The sequence below is a fragment of the Ochotona princeps genome, chromosome 2, assembly GCF_030435755.1.
Source record: "Ochotona princeps isolate mOchPri1 chromosome 2, mOchPri1.hap1, whole genome shotgun sequence".
Lineage (NCBI taxonomy): Eukaryota > Metazoa > Chordata > Mammalia > Lagomorpha > Ochotonidae > Ochotona > Ochotona princeps.
The window spans coordinates 23,636,178-23,661,728 of NC_080833.1; the positions used below are offsets into that span (position 1 = coordinate 23,636,178).

Sequence of the window (25,551 nt, forward strand, 5' to 3'; positions counted from 1 at the left end):
GGGAAATGGTGATAGCAAAAAGGCTAGAGCCCTATATCCAAATAAAATCCCAAATCAAGGTATTCAAACCTTACCTTGGTTTGCTGTGGAAATATTTTTATTTAAATTTATTTTTATTTAATTATAAGATGCTCTTGCTATAGAGAAAATACGTAAGAAGAATCATAAAGAACTATTAAGTGGTGGGGAGGGAAGGGGAGAATCCCAGTACCTATGAAACTATGTCACATAATATAATGTAATTAATAAAAAAAAAAAAATTTAAAAAAAGGTAAAAAAAAAAAAGAACTGTTAAGTGGTGAGGACTCTGGTGAAGATATTGAATGCTTCCTATGTAGCCAACATTATATACTGAATGGATGCACTCTCCATTCATTAGGGTATTGCAGTGTAATAAGGAACATATGTTAAAATTGGCAGATAAATCCAGTGCAACAGTTGCCAAGAAGCACAGGAAGAAGGAATAGTGCAGCTTTGAGGAGATAATACCATCTACCTGAAGTCACAGGAAGAAAGCTTCCCAAGCAAGTCTCCATCTGAACTGTGAAGGAGGAGTAGAGTTCATTAGATTGAGAAAGGTGGTCAGTGTTGGGTCAGGATTCCTGCATCACTTGTTAGAAGCTTTAGTTCCATCCCTGCCTATGGCTGCTGACTCCAGCTTCCTGCCAAGGCGGACTGTGAGAGGCAGTGGTAATGGCCCAAGTGCTTGAATCCCTGCCATCCGCATGAGGCGTCTGGATTGTTCTGTCTTCTGGCTTTGTCCCCAGTCCCTGCCTTTGCAGGCATCTTGGGGGAGTAAACCAGCACATGGGAGTTCAAATAACTACAGGAATAAGCAGATGAGCATTCCTACTGTGGGCACAGGGAGCAGTAGGCACAGAATCTCGGCAGCATTGGGCATCGTGTACCCAGGAACTGCCATATACCTTGGGAATGTGAGGCAAGGTAGGTGGTCGGAATAGTGCAGGGGTGGATACAGCTGGTCCCAGAAGACATTTAATATGACGTTTACTCAGTGGGCAGGAAGGAGATGCAAAATTTCAAAAAGCACGTCTAAACAGAGAATTTCTCCAGTGTAGGTTGAAGAAAGAAAGATGAAAGTTAGGGAGACCAATTAGGAAGTTCTATCAGTTCAAATATTCTCTATGATGATATTTAATGTACTCCTATTAAGAATTCACAGGGCAAAATTCCCCCTCCTTATAGAAACTATACAATTTCTTTTTTATTTTTAAGATTTCTTTATTTTTATTGGAAAGTGAGATATACAGAGAGGAGGAGAGACAGAAAGGAAGATCTTCTGTCTGATGATTCATTCCCCATGTGGCCACAATGGTCAGAGCTGTGCTGATCCGAAGCTAGGAGCTTGGAGCTACTTCTGGTCTCCCATGTGGGTGCAGGGTCCCAAGGCTTTCCTAGGCCACAAGCTGGATGGAAAGTGGAGCTGCTGGGATTAGAACCAGCAGCCACATGAGATCCTGCCGTGTCACTAGGCTTCCATGCCAGACTTGAAATGATATTTGTAGGACTAGAGTTGTAACAGAATGGGTTCAGTCTCTGCTTGCAATACTGTCATCTCATGTAAGTCCCAGCTGCTCTGCTTCCAGTCCACCCCTCTGCCAAGGGCCCTGACAAAGCAGCAGATGATGGCCCAAGTGCTTGGGTCCCTGGCAGACCTGGATGAAGTTCCTGGCTCTTGGCTTCAGTCTGGTGCAGCCCTACCTGTTGCATTCATTTGAGGAATAAGCCAGTGGATAGAAGGTCTCTCTCTCTCCCTCTCTCTTTCTCTCTGTAACTCTGCTTTTCAGAAGAGTTCTTTTTTAATTTCTTTTTTTTTTAATAGAAAGCTTATTTATAAATTTGAAAGGCAGAGCAGCAGAGTGCCAGAAATAGAGGGAGAAAGATGGAGATATTCTGTCTGTCAGTTCACTTCCCAAATGCCCACAACACCCTTGGTTGGGCCATATTGAAGCCAGAGCCAGGAACTTACCTGGGTCACCCAAGTGGGTGGCAAGGATCCATCTTCTGCTGTTTTCCCTGGAAGTCGGATCAAGAAGTAGAGCAGTTGGAACTCGGTGTTCTGATTTGGGTTGGTGGCATCGTAGGTGGTGGCTTAACACACCGGGCCACAATGTTTGCCCTCTGATTTATATTCTAAAATATTATTTTGAACATACTTCTTAATAGCAGCAACTTCAGATGATTTTTAAAAGAATTATTCAGGAAAGTGTTTTAAAAACAAAGAAAAATTAAAACCTCTTGAATCCAATCCCAGTGTTAAAAACCTTTTAGTTACCACCCTGTGTTTATGACTCCTAAATCTTTAACCCCAGTCAGATTTACAGAGTATAAGTCCAAACTTTTTTTAAAGATTTTTTTTTTTAATTGGAAAGTCAGATTTACAGAGAGAAGGAGAGACAGAGAAAAATGCATCCTCTGGTTCACTCCCCACATGGCCATCACAGCCAGAGCCGAGCTGATCTGGAGCCAGGAGCTTTTTCTGAGTCTCCCACGTGGGTTACAGGGGCCCAAGCCCTTGGGCCTTCTGTTGCTTTTGTAGGCGCACATTGGCAGGGAGCTGGATCAAAAGTGGAGCAGTTGGGATTTAAATTGAAGGTTAGCACTGCAGGCAGAGACTTAACTTAGTAAGCTACAGTGCTGGATGATTTGCGTTCTTCCTTCCTAAGTTGTTTTTTTTTTTTTTTTTTTTTTTTTAATGTATTGATTTGAAAGGCAGAGTGACAGGGAGAGACAGAGACTGGGAGATCTTGCATCCTTGGTTCACTCCCTAAATGGCCATAGCAGTTGGGTCAGGGGGTCAGGCCAAAGCTAGGATCTGGGAACTCCATCTGGATCTTCCAGATATGCAGCAAGGGCCCGGGCACTTCCACCAGCTTTCCAAGCAGATTAGCGGGAGGCTGGTTTGGCAGTGGAGCAGCCAGGATTTTCAAACAGCAGTTTAACCCACTGAGTCACAAAACCAACTCCTGGCAATTGACTTTCCAGGTCACTTCTGATCAGTGGCAAACAAATACTCCACCCTCTTGAGCTTTGTTTGTGACCGTCATGTGTCCAGTCCTAGCATGTGTGCTGCCAGTGGGAGCTCTTCCTATATCATAGCCTGAGTGGACACTGATGGATGCTGATGAACGTGTGTGGCAAGACCGATGTGCAAACTGTGAGCCTAAGACAAAGGAGGGGGTCGGAGGGCACAGGAAGCTGTTGGCCCTGAAGAAGCACACCCTGTCCCCGTAGAAGGGTGAAGAGTTGACAGGGCTCTGACAACCATAGGCTAGGTTGCTTCAGCTTTGTCCCTCTGTAGCTGCAAAGGACTTGACTGCTTTGAGTTGCTCCCTTTCCCTAGAAGCCAGTGCCAGCCAACTTACTCATTCCTAAACATGGGAATAAGTGATGTCTTACCATTCTTACTGCATCCCAGTGCTGAGCTCTCACTGCTTTTCTAAATTGTGGTGGGTAGGCTCGAATTTGTTTTATCAGCCGTGATAACAGCCATGATAGCTCTTGGGCTGTTTCTAAGTCTGCAGCTCTGATAGCTAAGTGGGGCTGTAACACAGGTCTGGGTAATTGAGGCAAATGGCCTGGTTTTGGACAGAAGCAGAATGAAATTCCCTCTCTTTTAGAGACAACTGACAAATCATCTCTCTCTCTAACTAGACCTTTAACCTATACCTCTTTGGGAAAGGGAATTAAGAAAATGATTTATTTTCTTTGAAAGGTAAAGAGACAGAGAGGGAGAAACACACACACACACACACACACCCCTTTCATTCCCTGGTTTACTTTTCAAATTTCTACAACAGTAGGTGAGGCTGAACCCAGGTGGTAGGGACTCCATAAGGGTCTTCTGGGTGGGTGGCAGGAACCCTAAGTATTTGGACCATCAGCTACTGTCTTCAGGAGCATTAGCAGAAGTTTGGATGGAATGCGGGGCAGTTGGGTCTGGAGCCTAGGCTCTGATAAGGAATGTGGACACGGGCCATGGCTTAACCGGCTGTGCCACAATGCCCCTGTAACTCTGCCTTTCAATTAAATAAATAAATCTTACAAAAACAAAACAACAACAACCACCACCAAAAGAAAGCCAGTTCTTTACTGAACTAAAATCTTTCTTTAGTCTCATTTTGTTGTCCCATTTTACTTATCTGAACTAGATTGAATATTTATTCATTCAACAAATTTGGATTGTACACCCATATGGTACACAAAAATGCCCTGTGCTGGGGACACCAGGGTGAGTAAGAAACAGTCATTCAACCTTTTTGGAATTATATTCTAGGGATCAGTGTAGGGTAGGAGTCCACTCCAGCTCCTAACACAATAAATGCAGCTCTTCTTCTGCATGACTGCCCTCCAGTCTCGGGAGTCTTCTGCCCAGCAGGCCCTGAGACCACCAAGGGGTGAGGCAGCAATGCTCTTCTGCATCAGAGATGCTGGAGCCAAACTGGTGGTAAAGAATGTCCATTCAGGGCCCGGCGGCGTGGCCTAGCGGCTAAAGTCCTCGCCTTGAAAGCCCCGGGATCCCATATGGGCGCCGGTTCTAATCCCGGCAGCTCCACTTCCCATCCAGCTCCCTGCTTGTGGCCTGGGAAAGCAGTTGAGGACGGCCCAATGCATTGGGACCCTGCACCCGCGTGGGAGACCTGGAAGAGGTTCCTGGTTCCCGGCATCGGATTGGCGCGCTTCGGCCCGTTGCGGCTCACTTGGGGAGTGAATCATCGGACGGAAGATCTTCCTCTCTGTCTCTCCTCCTCTCTGTATATCTGACTTTGTAATAAAATAAATAAATCTTTTAAAAAAAAAAAAAGAGAAAAAGAATGTCCATTCATTCAAGAAAAGTCACAAGCTTATATAGGAAAAGGGGGCAGGCAAAAGGGCTGTCCTGACAGTACAACAACATTGTGACTGGCTAAGGCAGGAAGCACAGGAAATTGTATGTCAGGGCAGGCTGGTTATGTGCTGAAAAGCAGGATGAATGTAACATTGGACTTCCTAGAGTTGTTTACAAAGGAAATCCTAGCAGAGTAGGGAAGAGAGACTAGGGTGCTGCCCCTTGCTCTTATTGCATGCCAGTGAACAGGCCATGTTGGGGTCTGTTAGCCAAGGGCACAGTGTGCCATGTGCCTATGGCCTCCCATATGGGCTAGGCAGGCAGAGATCCAGGGGTGATCTCCCACACTCCAGTGTTGGAAGACAACTATTGTGTTTCTTCCCCTCACCTCCGTTTCCTCAGGTGTGTCTTACGTGAGGGGGTTTCCTTGACAATCAGTTTTGAGCTATAGTGATCAACTAAAACTCCGCATAGTAAAGATGAAGTTATCAGGAGCTGGTGTTGCGAAACAGCAGGTAAAGGCACTGCCTGCAATGCCAGCATCCCGTATAGGTGCTGCTTCCTGAACTGGCCACTGCTCCCTGCTAATGGCCTAGGAAAAGCAACAGAGATTGGCCCATGTGTTTCGGCCCCTGCCACCCACATGAGGGAAGACCAGATGAAGCTCCTGGCTCTTGGTTTCAGTTTGGTCCAGCCCTGGCCATTAAGACTACCTGGGGAATGAATCAGTGGATGGAAAAATCTCTCTGTGTCTCTCTCTTTTCTCTGTAATTCTTCCAAATAAATACATAAATAAATCTTTAACAGAAAGAAAAAAAGCTTATGTTAGGCTGGGGTTGTGGCACAGCACTTTAAGCAGAATATGAATGCAAAGCCTGGCTGTTTGTTTTCCATCCAGTTTGCTGCTAGTGCAGCTGGAGAGGAGGCAGAAGATGACCCATGTACTTGGTCCCCTGCCACCACTTAGGAGACCCAGTGAAGTTCCTGACTCCTGCTTTTGGCCTGGCCCAAAGCTGGCTATTGGCAGCTATTTGGGAAGTGAACCAGTAGATGAAAAAGATCTGTATCACTCTGCTTTTCAAATAAATAAACAGAATTTTACCAAGTAAACCCCAAGTAAAGTGACAGTAGAGATTATGTGAAAATCTTTGACTCATGGGTAATGTTCCAAACACAGAAGTGAATTTGCATCTTGGGAAGCATCAAAGTCCTTGAAAGTGGTAGAGATCTTGGGGAGATTGTGCAGCCTGTTTGGACCTGGGGTATAGACTTGGGATATCTTAGATGGAAGCCATACGAGGTTCTGTGGAGAACTGTCTGGTTAGACTAGAGGAGGTATTTGGCCTAGCAATTGGGTTTCTGGTTGGAACCGCTGCATGTTATATTAGAGTACTTGAGCTAAATACAGGAAGTTGGCTTGTCTCTAATTTCCTGCTGAGGAAGACAATGGAAGGCAGCAGATTATACAGTGAGTAGTTAGGTTCCTGTCCTCTACGTGGGAGACCTGGAATTGAGTTCCCAGCTTCCAACTTGTGGGTGTTTCATGAGAGAACCAGCAGGCAAGATCTCTTCTGTCTCTCTCTCTCTCAAAAAAAAAAAAAAAATATATATATATATATATATACATATATATATATGTATGTGTGTGTGCACGTGTGCATATACACACACATATAAAATAAGCTATTCACTTTTACAGATACCTCTAAAAAGCAGTTTTAAGAGGCTAATACAGTAGTTTATTCAAATGTTATTTAGTTGACTTTATTAATGTATAATTTTTATACAAAATATCCATTTTAAATGGATGATTGCTCTGACATAATACTCATGTGTATCAATCACCATAAGTAAAATCTACAATATTTCTATCACCCTGAATTTCCTTCATGCCTTTCCTACAGAAATGTTTGTGTAGAAAACCACTGCTATCGTACCCCCAGCCTGAGGCAATTACTAGGCTAGTTTTGTCATGACAGATTTGTTTGGCTGTGCTGGAATGCCCTCACTGGAACCTCCGTTGGTTGTCTGTTGGGTCTGGCTTGTTCATTGAACCTAATGCTTTTGTGACTCATTTGCGCCATTGTGTGTATCATAGGCTCGTTTCTTGTTATTACTCATTATTGTAAGATGGCATGGATGTACTACAACATATCTGTTCGACAGTTCGTGGACATTTCCTTTCCATTTGGAGGCTGCAAATGAAAATTCTTGTACAAGTCTTTCTGTAGATGTATATTTTCATTTCTGTTGTTTACCCAGGAGATTTACAAGGTAGTATAGAGTTGGTTTAACTTTGTTTGAACTGCTATAAAGTTTTCAAGGTGATTGTTATATCTGACATCCCCACCGGCAATGAATAAGAGTTCCAGATCCTTGGCCATGCCGGATAATGTCAGTCTTTATAGTCTGACCCATCGTGATGGGTATATGTGGCATCTCATTACAGTTTGAATTTGCATTGCCCTGATGACTAATGATTTGAAACATTTCTTGATGTGCTTTGCATGTTACCTTCTTTTGGGTCTTGTCTATTCAAATCACTGGCCTATGGGTTGTTTGTCCTAGTATTAAGTTGTTTTAGGCTCTTGCATTCTGTAAGTCTTTAGTCAGATGTGTGAATTACAAATATTTTATTCTAGTTAGTGACTTACCGTTTTGTTTCCTTAATGATTTTTTCCCTCTCTCTTTCAAAGAGCAGATGTTTTTATTATTATTATTTTATGATACAGTTCCATAGGTTTTGGGATTTCCCTTTCCCCGTCCCCAAGAATCCTTCCCCCACCCCACTGATTTCCCCTATATTAATACAGTAGTATAGTTCTTATAAACAATCATATCCCTCATTGCAGGCATGGATAATGGCAGAGTCCAGAATCCTATTGTTAAGATATAGTTAACAGCTTCATTGGGAGTCCATCTTCAATCTGGAAGTAGAGATGCATACTTCATTGTATCCTCACATCTGGATACGATAGTCTCCATTACACAGTTACTATACATCCCCTTAAATCCGTAAATGAAAAGCCACAATACAAAATCAACAATAGGAAGAAAAACAGAAATTTACAATGAAGTTAGATAACATGCAACTGAGTGACTAATATGTAACTGAAACAATGAAGAAGAATATCAAGAACCTTCTTGAAGACATGGTATGACCTATGAGTCAGTGAAGAAATTAATGAGAAAAAACTGCTTTGAAGAAATGAAAATAGGGCCCGGCGGCATGGCCTAGCGGCTGAAGTCCTCGCCTTGAAAGCCCCGGGATCCCATATGGGCGCCAGTTCTAATCCCGGCAGCTCCACTTCCCATCCAGCTCCCTGCTTGTGGCCTGGGAAAGCAGTTCGAGGACGGCCCAATGTATTGGGACCCTGCACCCGCCTGGGAGACCCGGAAGAGGTTCCTGGTTCCCGGCATCGGATCGGCACAGCACCGGCCCGTTGCGGCTCACTTGGGGAGTGAAACAACGGATGGAAGATCTTCCTCTCTGTCTCTCCTCCTCTCTGTGTATCCGGCTTTCCAATAATAATAAAAAAAAAGTCTTTAAAAAAAAAAAAAAGAAATGAAAATAAAAACAAAAACATCAAAGATATAGTGAGATATGTATCATGAGATATAGTTTCTGTTGATCTTTGTTGGTGCGATATGTCTGCTATAGGCAACAGATAGATGGGTTTTGTATTTTTAATCCAGTTACTAATTTATGCCATTGGATTGATGAGTTTAAGCCATTTACATTCAGGGTTAATATGAATAGGTGGCATTTTGGCCCTGTCATTTTAGGGTTTTTCATTGTTTGATTTAGATTTCTGTTGTTATTTTACTGGGATGATCTTCACATTTGCCTTTTGCTTTGATGAGTGCTATTACTTTCTTTTTTTAATGATTATATTTAGCAATTTATAGTATTCAAGTGAGATTTTACAGAACTCTGCATTTTAGGATAATCAAAACAGATTTATAATTCTAACAAGCTATATATTAACAATTGAGGAGTGGAACAGTCTTAGGCAAGTGCACAGAGAAATCTCCAGCATCTTAGCTACTGAGGAATAAATGAACTCTCTATCCTACCTAGTGAGTTCTAGGAAAGGCTAGGTCGGGAGCCTGACCAGTAAGGTACAGGCTGAGTAATTATAGGCCAGCTGACTTTTTCCTGTCTGTTCAAATCTTTCTATATTAGTCTCTCTCTGTCTATCTGAGCTAATCCTCTCTGGTCATTGCCAAAGTTGGAACTAAGTAAGGACCAGAGAAAGTTCCTCTCCTGAGTCCAGAAGGAAATTTACAATTTTTCTATCTTTGAGAACCTCCCTGGGCTCCTGTCTGTTGTTCTAATGTCATCAGACCCTGTGTGGAAGGTTCTGGGTTGCTTCAGTCCCACACGGGCCTGCGAGGGCATTCGAATTCCCTGTGATCTCCTTGGCAGTAGGATATGGTCCTTGGTGCCCATACTGACGATCCTTGCTGGCATATCCACTGCTTCTGTGGCAAAAGCACTTGGGAGTTTTCTGGATGTGTCTGGAACTAGGATATAGACTTCCTCTTATCCTCTTGTTCTGCAAAGAACAGATTTTTTAAAAAAAATCTTGAAAGGCAGGGTTACAGAAAGGAGACAGACGGACAGACAGACAGATCATTCTCCAAATGGCCATAACTGCTAGAGCTGAGCTGATCCGAAGCCAGGAGCCTGAAGCTGAGAGGGACAGAAAGGTTTAGAGATCTTCTATCTGTTAACTCTCTACCCAGATGGCCACACAGCAAGGGCTGGGCCAGGCTGAAGCCAGGAACCTGAAACTCCATCTAGGCCTCACATGTGGCTGGCAGGACCCCAAGCATTTGAGCCATCCCCTATTGCTTTCTCAGGCACATTAGCAGGGTGCTGGATCCGAAGTGGAGCATCAGGAGTTCTATCCTGTAAAAACACACACTCACGCTGGTGTTTGGTACAGGCTCTGGCAGGCTGCTGCGCAGATGTCAATATCACCGTACCCTCATAGTTGCCTCCTCTGTGGAGCTTGGCCCACAACATCCAGGCCCCTTGTGCTTCCTGAACATTAATTTTTCCTCAATCCAATTTGATTTCCCTTCCCTTCACCCAATGCAAAAACCCAAAGTGACAGTAGGCCTTCCTTCATGGGAGTCCTTCCTGTGTTTTGTCACTGTGTGAGGAAGCAGGCCGACTCTGCTACAAGCTCATCTACCATGGCAAAATCCCCAGGATTTCAGATGAATAGTTTCGTAATTTTACTTTTGCATTTTAAATGTATACTGTATCACTTGCAATAATAATAACATTCATACTTTGCAATATTCATGCTTCCTATTTAGTTATCAGCATAATGTTCAACAATAGTATTGGTATTCCCTGGTATCTTTCATTTTTTTTTTGTCAATTTGGTGTCTTTTTATGAAGATAAGGAAAAGAGAAGTTATGCAGTATTAATGGAAATGTTGGGGGAAAGTGTTGGGGGAAAAGGTAGTATCAAATGGTAGTGGTAGATATAAATTGCTAGAATGTTCTGGGATGGTAATCTGTCAGTACCCTCATAGCAAGGCCACTTCTAGGGACCTAGTTACCTCGCAAATCCTCAAAGATTTGTGTGCAAAAGGGTTTTTGCACAATTTTTGTATCTTTTAAAGATTTTTATATTTATTTGAAAAGCAGGATTATGGGAAGCGGAGGGAGAAAGAGAGAGAAAGGTCTTCCATCTGCTGTTTCACTACCCAGATGGCTACAGTTGCCAGGGCTGGGCCAGGCAGAAGCCAGGAGCCAGAAGTTTCTTCCAGGTCTCACATGGGTTGCGGGGTCCCAAACACTTGGAACATCTTCAGCTGCTTTCCCAGACATGTGAATGGGGAGCTTAATGGGAAGTGGAACAGCTGGGTCTTGAACCTACCACCCATGTGAGATGTCATCGGTTGCTTCACTTGCTATACCACAATGTCAGTCCCTTCTTGCCCCCTACCTGAATTATTTTAAAATCAAGGAAGTGTAGGGGCAGCTGTGTGGCCTAATAGCATAAACAATGACCAAGACAGCAACGTGTCCTATCTGAGCCCCTGGGTTTGTCTCTTGTCTACTACATCCAGCTTCTTGCTACTGTGCACCCTAGGAGACACCAAATGATGGCTCCCAGAGGAACCTGGGACTGAGTCCTCAGCTCCCAGGAAGCGATTGGGAAGCAGCCTACTCCTGCACTGGCTATTACTGGCATTTGAGGTATGAACCAGTAACTCTGCCTCTCAAGCCAATGTAAACCTTAAAAATGGAGGAGAGGGGCGGGGGCGCTGTGGCACAGTGGATTCAGCTGCCTCCTACAATACTAACATCAAACGTGGGTGGTGACAGTTCAAGTCCGGGGATGCTGGTGTTACAGGGAACAGCCTCAACATTGGCCCTGTAAATCGATCTCCAAAAAAAGGTAAAACCCTGACCCAACTGCCTTGTTTTGAACGAGAACTGAAGGATGATTAGGTTTTAACTGACAAGCTATGATGGAACAAAATTGGCTATTGATTTGCTGCTTCTCTAGCCATATTCCCAGATGTCTTGTTTCTGCACTGGTCTGACATACACCTGACTGTGTTCCGCCTCTGTTAACACAGTAGCCCTGGTTTGTCTGCATCCAGAGCTGGTCCAAGGACTCAGCAAAAGTTGCATTTCTGGGTGCACTGTGAACATGTGGGAGTCCTCATCTGTCATGTGAATTCCAGGGTACTCAGTCTTTTTAATACCATAATTTCCAAGAGGTTTGGAATATTGAAGCCCTTGATTAGCTGGAACCTGAACCACATTAAACCATGAAGAAACTTCATTATGAACAGATGTCCTTGGGCACTCATGTATTGTAGTGCTCCTCATATCAACAGATGCTCAGATTTAGAAACTTGATGTAGTACTGAACTGCAGTTAGTGTCTTATGAGAAAAACTGTTCAGCCACTTCAGGGCAGTGAGCCGCTGCACAATCAGGCTTGGCCAATTCTGTGTTCCTAATTTGAAGAGGCCTCATGGGTTTCTTCCTATTTTGAGACTACAGTATCGCTTTCTGCTGTTGGTTCATGGTCTACTGAATGATTCTGACCTGCATGAATTAACACAGGTGTGCGAGGGTTAAGCCTAAAATTACTGCACTCGATGATATTACCTTGATATGAAGGTGGATTTTTTTTTTTTGCAGTGGAGTGAGCTGCAGAAACGCCTTCAGAAAATTAGAGATGAGTGGAAAACTTCTGACATCATGAAAAGTATCATAAATGTCATTGTATCCTGGGAAGAAATGACTCACAACGTTGAATGAGCATAGTTGAAAGAAACTTGATGCCAGGCCTTGGGAGGAGGGGCAGACTCACAGGGTAACAGCATTCAGATTTGTTCAGTGGCATTGTAACCTTAATTGCACTGATTCATTAATTTTCCCTCTTATAAAAATGTATTCTTACTAAATACAGTATTCTTGAATAAGCTTTAGTTGCACCCTCAATAGTGTCACAAATTAGGAATAAGTAACTCTTGCTCACAAGTAAAGAAAATCCGACTTAAATTTAAGCAGAAAAGGAAACTGTATTAGCTCATTGAACTAAAATTCCAAAGTAAACTGGCTTTAAGCCATTTTGGAGCCCGGAGCTAAAATGTCATGAAACCTCTTTCTACATAGTTTCATGAGGTTTTCTTCTGTGTTCGCCTCATTCCCATGTGGGCTTTCTCTCTTGTTGAAGATAACTTTGCAATTGTGGTGGATGTGACTCGTAAGGCCCACACTCTCACGGAAGACCCTTATTCTCTAGCATCTCTGATAACTCCAGAAAGGACTCCAGTTGACCAGCCTGAGTCATGTGCCCTTCCCAAGTACGGGTGATGTGGAGGCCGAGGGACGAACCTTCATTCTGGCTCTTAAATAAACTGTGGAAGTTTCCAGAACAAGAGGAATCTTGTGCTGAGGCAAGGAAAGGGAAGGAGTGTGAGCAGCCATTTGGAGAATAAGCCAGTGGATAAATCTCTCTTTCCCCATTCTTTCTCTTTTTCTCTTGCTTTCTCTTTGTCCCCTTGCCACCTTTCCGTTCACTCTTTCAAATACATACATAAGCCCTTTTTAAAAATAGTGTAGGCAGAAGATAAAACTAGCCCAAACTGTTCAGTGTGAAAGCTGAGTAATGAGCGATTTTCAGAAAATTCTTGGGAGTGGGCATTATGTAAAACTGTGCATGGATTGCCACATTTTTGCATCGATATAAATTTGTCTTTTAATTCCATGCAAAAGTGATAGGCACCATCTTTTTCATCTGTGGATTTCTATAATTGAATGTTCTAGCTATGAAATAAAGAAGCATCATCTGAGGGTACTTCACATAAGTTTAAGGAAAATAGAATTTAAAGACAACTTATACCCCAGCCATAGGCAACTGCCTAGGTTGCCTTGTACCTAGGCATGTGTTACACTGCTGGGAAAAGCAGCCAGTAGCTGGCTGGAATTCTGGGCCAAATTTGTGTTAACTATGCAATATGCCAGGATAGTTCCTTGTTCTTTTACTTTTTTAAAGATAATTGGAAAAGTGGGGGAACTCTAGGCTGGAGCATGCCACCCCAGCCCTCAGGTGAGGGGGTTAGGAATTGCCTGGGAAATGGGTCTGGGCACATATTGAAGTGAGGGTTTGTTTGACAGGGAAGGAATTACTTCTGGGGTCTTCTACAGATCAGGCCAACTGTGCTTACAGGTAGGCAAGGGAGCTAAGATGGAGTGATTTAGAGGGGGGAAGCTGGAGGGCATGTCTGGGTCAGGACAAGGCATCCTCCCAAATGGAAGACCTGGGTCGGGCCAAATAGCATCCCCTGTTGCCCACTGGCACTTATAAAAGCTGGATCTGGAGTGGTAGGGGGCATGTCTGGCTGGGCTAGGCATAGTAGCCACCGTGAGTGTTGGAGCAGGGGGTGGACTATATTTGGCTGGGCTATAGTACCCACCAGAATGTGAGAAAACTAGATCTGGGGACAGATTCTGTAGGGGAATTATGGGCTTACCTCTGTGCAACTGCCATGGAGGGCTGAGGTGGTGACAGGCCGAGCCAGCCTGGACCACAGAACTCAACTGACAGGAACCCATCTGACACTGGGGCTAGGAGAAGACTGGGTGGGGCCGGGCTGCAGCACCCATTGGCACACACGAGAGCTAGGACAGGGTGTGGACCATGCCAGGCTGTGCTGTGCTGTGTTCTAGTTGTAGTCAGGTGGCAATGTAGGGTGGTGAGGTATGCTTGGAGGAAAATAGGCAGCCATCTACAGGGTAGTTGTTTCAGCTGAGTTATTATAGAGGTGTCAAACAAGGGAAGACAAGGGGCCAGTGTTGTGGCATCACTGGTTAAGAGGCCACCTGCAACCCTACCATCTCATATGGGTGTCCAGTTCCCTGAACATGTGACTGGAAAAGCCCAGGTACTCGGGCTTCATTATGCACATGAAAGCCCCTTAGAAAGCTCCTGGCTCCTGTCCTTGCAGCCATTTGAGGACCTGAGCCAGTGGATGGAGGATCTCTCTTTGTGTTTCTCTCCTTCTCTCTCTCTAACTCTACCTTTCAAATAAATAAGTAAATCATTAATAGAAAGGAAGGGAAGGGTCAAATCCTTGGACAAGAAAAGGAATTTAATAGTTCAAGTTTCTTGGATCGTCTCTTTTCAAATGTTCCCATTCCAGACCTCTGGTTGCCTGTCCTTCATGGTCATTGCTCATCACATAAGCAACTTGGTCAGGATACAGAATCAACACTGTTGTCATTTTGCAAAACTCACTATTACGTCTGAGTACCTTTTAGCTGTATCTACCCTGTGGGTTCACACAGAGTCTCCTTCCGGGCCACTGTTGAAAGTTCTCTTCCCTGTTGGTGACTTGAGCTGAAAGTTTAGATCCTACAGCTTGGCTGTCTTCCTTCGTAAGAATGCTCAGTACAGCCAGAAACAACTAACCTCCCCAGAGGCTTTGTAGTCACTGTTACTGCTGCTGTGGTGAAATGCAGCAGCCAGTTGGTCTCCCATAGCCCTGCTTTCAGTAAAACCTCCTCCTAAAGAGACGTCACAATGCCACCGCGTGGTGTTGCAGATTACCATTCTGTTTTCCACTGGCAGTGAGATTTCCAGTCCAGACAAGTCAAAGAACCAAGCCCCCAAATCCTGTGTCCTAGGATCTTTTCTTCTTGCCCAAATTACACAGTAAAAATCCTATCCAGAAAACAGGCGCCATTGCAGGCATAAATAATTTACTACAGGAGTAGCAAAGTGTAGCAAGTCCTAAAAGAGCAAAAAGGTGGGCAGGGGCTGGTGGGATGAAATGAAAGGAGGAAATGCTAATTCAGAGATCACAAGCTGCTGCTGCCCCATGAAGCTGCATGAGCCTCTACCTACTGCTGCCCTACTGGAGACACCATCAGGCTTGAGTCTGCCAGAAAGGTGCCAGCTGGATCAGAACTGGAGCCACCGAGGATCCCACACCTGCAGAACTGCTGTAGCCCACAGTGGTCTGCTGCTGCTGCAGCCACTGGCAGAGCTAGAAACAGGAAATTTCCCTTTTCCTCTGTTCTTCACATGGCCCACCAAAGACCTACGGGCATATCCTATGGAAGCCAGTTGACGACAGAGCCTGAGAGCCATAATGTGCAGGCTCCCTGCCCCATCTGAACAGAGCAGACTAGACTGTAAGAAGGCAGTTGTGGGGCCAGTGTGGTGGTGTAGCAAGTTAATCCTCTACCCTATGGTGCTGGCATTCCCTATAAGTGCTGCTTCATGTTCTGGCTGCTCCACTTCCCATCCAATAGCCTGGGCAAGCAGTAGAGGATGGCCCAAAGTCTTGGGACCCTGCGCCCACATGGGAAACCCAGAAGAAGCTCCTGGTTCCCAACTTTGGATCAGCTGAGCTTTGGCCATTGTGAAGTGAGCCAATAGATGGAAGACCTCTCTCTGCCTTTCCAATAAAAAGAAATAAATCTTTAAAAAGAAAGAAGGCGGGCTCGGCAGCGTGGCCTAGTGGCCAAGGTCCTCGCCTTGATCCCATATGGCCGCTGGTTCTAATCCCGGCAGCTCCACTTCCTCTCTATCTCTCCTCCTCTCAGTATATCTGACTTTGTAATAAAAATAAAATAAATCTTTAAAAAAAAAAAAAGAAAGAAGGCAATTGTGGGGCCTAGCAACCAAAGACCAATAATCAGTACAGACATCAAAAGCACATGCCTTACTAATCAGGCCTATGCTTTGCTACGGGGACAAGCAGTAAACTTGTTCTGCCACAGCTGGGTAGATGAAAGCCAGAGGACAATTTCTCCCAACTGCCACTCACCCTCCTCTGCCAATGAAATAGTTACCAATAGAAACCCACTGCCAATTCATGGAGTGCCTACTATGGTTCAAATTTAGCTTGTGCTGAAATGCTTTAATCTTGTGGTTTAAGTGAAAGGAATAGATCAGTAGATTGAAAGGGAGATGCACATTTTCATGTTTACTGCTGTAATTACACATTTCTCCCAATACTGGTATTTTATGAACCTATGAAAGCCATCTGTACATGCTTCTTCTGTTACAAAGAAGGTACCTCTTCCCTCACCTTCACCAATTCTCTCTAATGATAACTTACCATTTATAAAACGTTAGTTATTTATTTACTTGAAACACATCCATCCCTTAGTTCATTTCCCAAAACACCTGGGATGGGTCAGGCTGAAGCCAGGAGCTGAGAATCCGGTCTGAGTTTCCACGTGGGTGACAGCAACCCCACTCCTTGAGCTATCACCTGCCGCCTCGGGCGGGGGGGCGGGGGCGGGGTGCAGCTGCAGGAAGCTGCAGTCCCTGGTGGAGCTGGGACATTCTCGCAGACACACTGATAGGGGATGCTGGGGTCCCAAGCAGCATGTTGTCCATGGCACCAAATGCCTGCCCCTGACTTACCATCTTAATTGTGTTGTCTGGGTCATCCCTTCCTACTTTATCTGGCAATTTGTTTGTTTATTTTTTCCAAACAAGCAAAAAAGCATGGAAAAAATAAACAGGGAAAAAGAACCTCTTATTTAAGTTTTTCACTCTCGACCCCCACTGTCTGTTATAACCGCCTTATCAATGTTCCCTTTACCTTCAAAGAAAAACTCTTGGAAAAGAGTTATATGTACTTGCTGTGATTTCTGTTCACCCATTCTACCAGTGGTCCCCAAACCTGCCTTTACACATAACATGTTGGACACACACACTCACACAGAGTGATAAAACAGTAGCCAGCCGCTAGTCCTCCTTTTATGGAAACATGTGCAATTGATGAGCCCCTCTTCCCTGAAACACTGTTTCTTCTTTCTCTTTCTGGCTCTCCTCTCGAGTACCTTGGCTTGCTCTTCCTCAGCTCCATGACCTTCCAGTGTGACAGTGCCAGAGGCTTCTCTGGGATCTCCTACGTTCGCTGGTGATCGCATGTAACCTCAGGCTTAGTCCTGATGCTGACAACTCCCAGCCTGGACTGCTTTCCCACTGCACTCATGAATCCAGCTGTATATGGTTTCTCTCCTCTTGAATGAACAGCAGGAAGCATACATGCCACCTGTCCAAAACTAAATTCCAGATGTCAGTTCCTCTCCCAGGCTGCTTTCAGGCCATAAATGACGCTGTTATGCCAGCACCCATGAGCATTGAAGTCATCCTTGGTGGATCTTGCTCTCCTCCCTGCTGTCCATGTGTTATCCAGTTGTGGTTCTCTGTGTGTGCTACTTGCCAATTTCCCTTAAGCTCCTTGAACTCTTCGTCCTATCTTGAAATCGTATCTGCCCTTTCAAAACCAAAGAGTATAACCCTAAGAATTCATCTGCCAGCGTGGAGGTACTTCACATCAGGGAAGAGGACTTGCGGCTGCCCTTTGACATGGTCTGCTCATGGAGTTACTGTGCACAGCTCTCAGGCCTTCCTTCAGGCACCTGCCCAGGAGCTGCTCCCACCGCTCATCTGCCAGTCAGGAGAAGATAATGTTCCACTCTACATCTAATGTGACCTTCCCACTCACCGTCAGCTCCAATTAGGGGCCTGTTGAAAGAATTCACACACAGGGACTAGTGTTTGAGATGTCAACAGTACCTATGCTCACTTTCAACTTGTGCAAATTGCATAGGGAAACAAATTGTCTTTGCAACTGAAACTAGAAAAAGGGCCGTGCTTTCCCTTACAGAATTAACATTTTACTAAGCTTTTAAGAGTGGAATTAAAATGATTATGCAGCATTTGATGGCAGGAAAAGAACTGACAATGACTTGGATGTGCTTTCAGAGTTAGATTTTCAAGAAAAATTGCAGTGATAGATAAAAATAAGTCCCCCAAATCTAGACTCTTCAGAAATGACTGTATCTCTCCATCAGGATTCGCTGGTTATAAGCAAAAACAAAATCAACTGTAACTGGCTTAAGCAATAGAGCATTTATTGGCTCAAGTAACTGAAAGATACAAGGACAGATACAGATTATGGTGTGGTTGGGTCTAGGACTTGGGATGGTAAAGAGTAACGTGTACTTGTTTTGAAAACAAAGCTTTGGGCCAGGTGCAGTAGCCTAGTGGCTAAAGTCCTCACCTTGCGTGCCCGGGATCCCATATGGGCACCAGTTCGTATCCCGACTGCCTCACTGCCCTTCCAGCTCCCTACTTGTGACCTGGGAAAGCAATAGAGGATGCCCAAAGATTTGGGACCCTGCACCCATGTGGGAGACCCAGAAAAAGCTCCTGGCTTTGGATCGGTTCAGCTCCAGCCATTGCGGCTACTTGGGGAATGAATCAGTGGATGAAAGATCTTTCTCTCTCTCTCTCCTTCACTTTGTAAATCTGCCCTTCCAATAAAAATAAATCGTAACAAAAAAAATCATGTCAATGATTAATCTACTCCAATTACAAACTTAGGTCTTATATTAATAGAAAGAAAAGAAAGTTTTTCAAGAAGACAGTCAAGTGCATTCCTTTGTATGTAGTCTATGCCTGCTGTTGCCCCACAGTGGCAAAGTGGAGTGACACGAAGATTGAGTTGTATAATGATGAAAGAGTCTTATGGCCCAGTGAGCCTAAAATAATTCCCATCTGGCACTTCATAGGAAGAAAAAGTAATTTTTAAAGTAATTTTGCTCTAGGGAGCAAAATGCCATCAGTAGGATCTGGGTTATCTCTTGGCATTGCTTTCCTTTGCATTGGTCTTATCTTGTAGACGCCCTCCTCCTGGGGAAGGGACATCAACAACAGCCCCAAGCTTCCGTCTTCACATCTGTGGCCCCATCCCAGCTGTTGCTGCTATTTGAGGAATGAAGGAGGGATTGAAATCAATTTTGACTTTGCTTTCTGTCTCAACCTCTGCCTCTCCCTCTTCCTATGCCTTTCAAATAAATAAAGCTTTTATAAAAAGTACATAGATTGTGTGTGTGTGTGTGTGTGTGTGTGTGTGAGAGAGAGAGAGAGAGAGAGAGAGAGAGAGAGAGAGAGAGAAAGGCACAGTGGTTAAGATGCTTGTTGGGATGCCTACATCTGATATCGAAGTGCCTGGTTCCAGTCCTGGCTTCTCTTCTTGTGATCTGGCTTTCTGCTAATACAGCTGGGAGGCAGTCAGTGATAATGTAAGTACTGGGTCCCTTTACCCATGTGGAAAACCCAGACTGATTTCTGGGTTCTTGGCTTCAGCTTGGGCCAACCCCAGCTGTGATGGGCATTTGGGAAGTGAACCAGCAAATGGCAGATCTTTCTCTCCCTATCTCTCTGCCTTAAAAAAAAAAGGGGGGGGTATTGTGGTACAGCAGTTTTAGGCCACAACCTGAGATATCCTATATTGAACACATCCTATTTTGGACTGCCAGTTTAAGTCTAACTCCTTTACCTCTGGTCCAGCGTCCTACTACGGGACCTGGAAAAGCATCAGGAAGGAGATCTTCCATCTCCTGTTTTATTCCCCAAATGCCCATAGCAGCTGAACCTAGAACAGCTGAAGCCAGGAGCCAGAAACTCCACCATGTGAATTACAGGGGCTCAACACTTGCACTGCTATTTGCTGCCTCACAGGAGTGGAACTTTAACAAGGCATAAGATATGAGTGTCCCAAGTAGTGACTGTAAGTGCTATGGCAAACATATGCTCCAAGAATACGCCATTTTGACCTATTATTATGGATTGAATTTCCCCTGCCACCAAGATATATTGAAGTCCTGATCTATAGTAGTTTATGTGTAATTACTTAAAATGAGATCATACTGGGATGGGGTGCTCCTTTATCCATTTGACAGTTGTTCTTGTAAGAGGATAATGTGAAGATATAGGAGAGACCACTCCACACAATGTAGTCAGCTTAGGTTTCTACCCTCTTAATGCCATTACCATGTCACTCTGGGGACTAATCTCCTGCACAAGTCTGGGAGTGAGGGAGTAAACCATATTCAAACTATGGAAACACAGAATAAACATGTAGAAAATTTAGCACTTATTTTTGATTGACAGTTATTTACCAAATTGGAAACACAAAGCTACCAATCAAATTCACACTAAATATTCTTTAATTTTTTGTAAGTTTTATTTATTTTACTTGAAATAATTATGGAGCAGAGGGAGACAGAGAGAGAGATCATGCACGTACTGGTTTACTCCAAATGGTTGCAACAGCCAGAGCTGAGCTGATCCAGTGCCGGGAGGCAGGAGCTTCTTCTGGGTCTACCACGTGGGTACAGAGGCCCAAGGACTTAATCTATCTTCTATTGCTTGTCCAGGCCATAAGAAAAGAGCTGGGTGGAACATGGAGCAGCCAGGACTCGAACTGGTACCCACATGGGCTGCCAGCTCAGCAGGCAGAGTATTAGCTTGCTATACCACCATGCTAGTGTCCATTCTTTAATTTTTTTTGAAAATTATATTTCTTTGAAAGGCAAAGTGTCAGACAGAGCTCCCCAAATCCTTGCAGTGGCAGGAATTGTTCTATTCAAAAGCCGGAACCAGGAACTCAGTCCGTGTAGGTGACAGGGTCTCAACTCTATGGGAGCCACCACCTGCTGCCACCCATGTTGTGTCTCAGTCGGAGGCTGGAATCAGGTGCAAAGCCTACTTTCTCAGGCACATTGGCAGGGAGCTGGATCAGAAGTGGAACAGCTGGGACTCAAACCAATGCTCAGATTGAATGCCACTATAACAGGCACCACTAGGCCAACCCCTAAATATCATTCTTCATTGTGAAATGTTTTTCAAAGATTTTAAAATTTATTTTAAGGTGAGTTGTAGAGAGGGAAAGGCAGAAAGAATGAGAGAAATCTTCCATCTACTGGTTAATTTCTCAAATGACTGCAATAACCAGAGCTGTGTCTGGCTGAGCCAGGAGCCCAGAGCTTCTTCCAGGTCTCTCATGTGGTTTAGGGCCCAAGAATTTAGGCTATCCTCCACTGCTTTCCTGAAATTTTATCAGGGTTTCTATTTAGCCACTAATACTTACTATCATGTTTGTTCTACATTTTGTAGGTGGTCCTAAGCCTATGTGTTAGGACAAACACAAGAAATGCTATGTAGAAATAGGTGAAATAGGGCCCGGCGCCATGGCCTAGCGGCTAAGGTCCTCACTTTGAGAACGCCGGGATCCCATTTGGGCACTGGTTCTAATCCCGGCAGCTCCACTTCCCATCCAGCTCCCTGCTTGTGACCTGGGAAAGCAGTTCGAGGACGACCCAATGCTTTGGGGCCCTGCACCCGTGTGGGAGACCTGGAGGAGTTTCCAGGTTCCTGGCTTTGGATCGGCACAGCACCGGCCGTTGTGGCTTACTTGGGGAGTGAATCACCGGACGGAGGATCTTCCTCTCTGTCTCTCCTCTCTGTATATCTGACTTTGTAATAAAAATGAATAAATCTTAAAAAAAAGAAAAAAAGAAAGAAATAGGTGAAATAGGGGCCAGCGCTGTGACAGGCAAAGTTACAGAGAGAGAAAGAAAGACACAGAGATCTTCCATCCACTGGTTCATTCTCCAAATGACTGTAACAGCCGAAACTGGGCTGCTCCTAATCCAGGAGCCAGGAGCTTCTCCAGGCCTTCCATGTGAGTTTAAGGCCCAATGACTTGGTTCATCTTCCACGGCGTTCCCAGGCACAATAACAGGGCGCCGGATCAGAAATGAAGCAGTTGGGATTCAAACTGGCATCCATATGGGATACCAGCACTGTAGGGGATATTTAGCCTGTTACGCCATTGCACCTGCTCCTGCAGTGTGCCTTTTTACATTTCTTTCTTTCCTTACTTCCTCCCTCCCTCCCTCCCTACCTCTCTCCCTACCTCCATCCCTTCCTTTCTCTCTCAATATTTATTTATTTTTATTGGAAAGACATATTTACAGAAAAGGAAATACAGAGAGATACACTGGTTCCCTCCCCAGCAGCCGCAACAACTGGTGCTGAGCTAATTCAAAACCAGGAGCCAGGAGCTTCTTCCAGGTCTCCTACACGCAGGTGCAGGGTCCCAAGGCTTTGGGCCATCCTCTGCTGCTTTTCCAAGCCTTCAGCAGGGTGCTGGATGGGACGTGGACCAGCCAGGACACAAACTAGCACCCATAATGGATCCCACTGCATACAAGGTGAGGATTTAGGATTTAGCCACTAAGTCATCATACCAGGCCCTTAACTTGGCTTGGGGAGTGAATCAGCAGATGGAGGATCTTCCTCTCTGCCTTTCCTCCTCTGTATATCTGACTTTCCAATAAAATAAAATAAAGTAAATCTTTTTTTAAAAAAAAAGCAAAGTACAGATTGGGAGAAATTATTTGCAAGGCAGTTAAGTTACAAAGGATTAATAACTAAGATATTGAAGGATTCCTATGTGTCAATAAGAAAAGTCACCACTGTTAAATGGAAAGAACATGTTTCCCCTTCCTTTGGTTTTAGATTTGACTGTTTTTTTTTTTATTTGTAGACCATGGTAGACACGACCATGCGCCAATTCTAAGCCTAAGCTGAATAAAATCTCATATATGCAAATTTCCACTTGGTCTTTTGCACTTTTATCATTGTCACTGGAAGAAATTGTCCAGCTAGACAGCTGATGCTGGAGAAAGTTGGGAGACATATATAACACAATGACCTCAGACAAACCGCCCTATGTCCAGTCTAAATTAGCTGACGCTTAGGTATGCCGAGTGGGCTCCGGCAAGATTTAACCAGAGCTGCCCTGACAAGTCCATCCTAATTCAGGCCATCCCCGGGCATGTGAGCTAAATAAATGCTGATTATTGCACGGCACTGTTTTTGTCGTTAGTTCTGCAGTATTAGCTAACAATATCATAGTGAGCAAGCAGTGCACTGAATCATGGTCACGACACGTCAAGACTTGTAAAACCACCACTTGCAACAGTAATATCCCTTATAGATGCTGGTTTTTGTCCTGGCTGTTCTCCTTCCACTCCAGATCCCTGCTAATGCACAGGAAAGGCAGCAAAAGACGGCCCAAGTGCTTAGACCCCTGCCAGCCGTGTAGGAGATCAGGACTGGAGTTCCTGCTTCTTGCTTTGACCTGGACTGGCCCTCACTATTAGAACCATCTGGGTAGTGAATCAGTGGATGGAAGACCCTTTCTCTCTCTCACTCTGACTCTCAGGTAAATAAATGTTTCAAAACAAAATAATGAGACTGGGTAGGATGCACAACAGTCTTTTTTATCACTCCCATTGGGAATCAGAGGCTTGGGGCATTCCAACACTGAGGGATTAGCACAATGGAAAAAAGCCAGTCTAAGAAACAGAGAGGGAGTGGCCAGTGAGATAGGAGGAAAACCACAAAGGGTTGGTGGCCTGGAAGTCCAGTGAAGAAAGCAGTTAACTGTGTCAATAAAATGAGGACACAGAAATGGCCATTGGCAGCAGGGCTGGCACAATGGCCCAGCTGGCTAATCCTCCACCTCCAACCACCTGCATCCCATGTGGGCACCAGTTCATGTCCCATCTGTCCACCTCCAATCCAGCTCGCTGCATATGGCCTGGAAAAGTGGCATAGGATTGCTCAAGTCCTTGATACCCTGCACTTGCATAGGAGACCTGAAGGAAACTCCTGGTTCCTGGCTTCCGGTCAGCTCAGCTCTGGCTATTGTGGCCATTTGGGGAGCGAACTAGTGGTTGGAAGATCTTTTCATCTCTCCTTTTCTTTGTAAAGCTGCCTTGCCAATAAAAAAATAAATAAATAAATCTTAAAAAAAAAAAAGACCACTGGCTTTGACAACATGGGTGTTACTAATAACTTTTTTAAAAAAAGATTTATTTATTTTATTACAAAGTTAGATATACAGAGAGGAGGAGAGACAGAGAGGAAGATCCTCCGTTCGATGATTTACTCCCCATGTGAGCCGCAACGGCCGGTGCTGCGCCGATCCGAAGCTGGGAACCAGGAACCTCTTCTGGGTCTCCCACATGGGTACAGGGCCCCAAAGCATTGGGTCGTCCTCGAACTGCTTTCCCAGGCCACAAGCAGGGAGCTGGATGGGAAGTGGAGCTGCCGGGATTAGAACCGGCGCCCATATGGGATCCCAGCGCGTTCAAGGCGAGGACTTTAGCCGCTAGGCCATGGCGCCGGGCCCCTACTAATAACTTTTGAAGGAATGATTTTGATGATCAAGACAGTATATAGAAAGCACAAAGCAAAACTGTCTATAAATTCTATATAAAGGAGCAGAGAGAGCAGTAGCCACAGACACATTTTAAAAAAAAGGGGGAAGTTTTGTTTTGTTTTAAGACAGTATATATTAGGCGTCATGTTTGTGTGACATTGGAAGCAATCCACTTTGTATAAAGAGGAGAATGCTTTTGAATGCAGGATAGCCATAGCTTCTTTCCTGCCTGTTTTGGATTCCAAGAACATACCATCCCCAGTGGGCAGTTTTACATCTACTCTGCAAGGTATCCTAGGAGTACCAGCAGTCCAGAATGAATTTCTGTGTTAGATTTACAGTGTGGGCAGGTAGATAAAATAAATTTGAACTCTGCCATCTCATAAGACACAGTCTTGGATTTGAACGTCTTCCGTGGACTGTCTTCCCACGCAAGGGCCTGCAAAGACAAACTTTCTTCCTTTTTTGGGTGTGAACAAGCAAGGTAAAAATCCCTTTTCCCTAAAGTTTCATTCCCTAATGGCTTCCAGCTCCCGTCCTCGTAGCCTGGGGTTTGCTGTGGATGAAAATCTGCTCAGCACCATCCCCGGCCACGTGCCTGTGCTGGCTGTTCCAGCTCAGCTCCCTTTCCACTGACATCTTGGGGTTTCCTGGTTTTCCTTGCGAGTCCAACCATACATTTTAAATTTTGGCTCTAGTTTCCCAGCATCTCTAGGGATGCTGTGCCAGGAGAGTTTCTGTATCATCTATACCCTCATTTTGCTAGAACCAGGAATCCACTGCGACGCCCCCAGAGCCTCACTGTTCACCTGCTAATTCCTGCTCACCTTCGAGGTTTCAGCTTAAATGTTACGTTTCAGAGAGCTATCCTCTAACTATCTCCATCCCAGTCTGAACTAATTTACTCTTTCCTACCCTTTTTCTCACTTAGCTGCTGTCGTCATAACTTGATATGAATGCTGGTGTAAGGCCTAATAGCCCCTCTAGCTTAAACTACGTGAAAGTAAGAGTCAAAAGTTTTCAGTTCAAACAAATGGCAGGCCTGATTGGTTGAAGATGCTCAGTGAGGCTTGCTGACTGTTTCCTACAACATGGCATTAAATAGCA

At 44.6% G+C, this 25,551-nt stretch overlaps 1 protein-coding gene across 3 annotated transcripts in view; it reads left to right on the forward strand.

Moving 5' to 3' along the window:
• Positions 1 to 25,551, forward strand: part of ZBTB8A (zinc finger and BTB domain containing 8A) — a 61,451-nt gene that overhangs the window by 20,758 nt on the left and 15,142 nt on the right. The gene's annotated exons all lie outside the window — the stretch shown is intronic.